Below are 1,362 nucleotides of genomic sequence, written 5' to 3' on the forward strand. Positions count from 1 at the left end.
CACACACACACACACTCACACACTCCCCCCAGGTTGGGGTAATTAAACTACATCACTTCCAGTTTTTAGTTTTAGCTTTCTATTTATTCTCTTCTCAGTTGACTTGTTTCTGCAGGAGAACTTTGTCACTTCTATAGCAGGCTGTTTCAGCAGAGAAAGAACAGTTTGATCATTTTTGAATCTATTTTTATGTGTTGGTGTGAAAGAGGAGAGAGTCGGAGCCTAAATGAAGTGCAGATTGACTCTGTAAATTACACCAGGCAGCACCGTGAGTCATCTTACCTCTGTATCTACAACTGTTACTCATCGACTTCAAGAACTTCTATTTTTATCTCACTGTTAAAAACTGATTCACTGCATGGAAAAGTCTGATGACTCCAGCAGGAAGTTGTGTTTTTGTTGATTTTTATGAGGAAATATCTGTTGGGTCGGTACCATGTAAACAAGTTGTTTTTCTGCACCTTTGACCTCATTTTCAAAAAGTTTAATGACAAGTTTTCCATCAGGATCTTTGTGTAAAATCTGCTCTTTGAAAATATGAAAATATTCAGATTGTGGAGCTTTTTACCAAGAACTTGTCCTGGTTTGAACACAGCTTATTTCTGTTTACTGAAGGAAAACTGTTTCATTAGATTTAGTTTTCCTAGAAATTCCTCACTTAATAATTAATTCTTATATAAAGCATGAGTTTAGCTCACTGTCAGTTAAAAGGTTTGGTTATTTTAAATCCTGGTTGCTCTCTGTCCTCTTAAATCAGTCCTAATCTTCCTCTTCTTCCTCCTCCTGTTTGTTGCCTTCTCTCTGAGTCGTCTTAGCCTGAAGGAGGAGTTTTTTTTAACTCCTAAGTGTGCGTCTCAGTGAAGCACTTAAGTCTCCTCCTGTGTGTGGAGCTCGTAATGAGCTCTGCCAGCTGGGCTGCACATGCACAACACACTTTCACAGAGACAAAACAAAACAAAACACACTCATGACGACATGTGTGCAAAGGCAGATCTGGAGAACAGATGACGTCATGAGCTGCAGACTTGTCTGAGTCAGCAAAAAATTACTTTTTTTGTTTTAGCAGCGATGAACCAACAACACTTTCAATGTTATCTGAAAAAATACACAAGTATTTACAAATTTATTTATTTATTTAATTATTTATTTATTTAAGAGGAGATATATATGGATGCAGTTAGAGAGGATATGAAGGACAGAGTGAGGTGGAGGAGGATGAAGAGGGAACAGCCTAAATCAGTGGTTCCCAAACTTTTTATCTTCTGACCCACAAAATATCCATGGCAAAAAMTTGTGACCCCAAATATTACTGGTCTGAGTACACGAACGTCATTAATAACCCTAAAAACACAGGCTTTTTGA

The 1,362-nt window shown here is 37.6% G+C and overlaps 1 protein-coding gene across 1 annotated transcript in view; it reads left to right on the top strand.

The window, feature by feature from the left end:
• Positions 1 to 1,362, top strand: part of LOC106527650 (voltage-dependent N-type calcium channel subunit alpha-1B) — a gene marked incomplete at its 3' end in the record, with an annotated part of 96,643 nt that overhangs the window by 43,934 nt on the left and 51,347 nt on the right.

Source organism: Austrofundulus limnaeus, unplaced genomic scaffold (assembly GCF_001266775.1).
Source record: "Austrofundulus limnaeus strain Quisiro unplaced genomic scaffold, Austrofundulus_limnaeus-1.0 Scaffold336, whole genome shotgun sequence".
Lineage (NCBI taxonomy): Eukaryota > Metazoa > Chordata > Actinopteri > Cyprinodontiformes > Rivulidae > Austrofundulus > Austrofundulus limnaeus.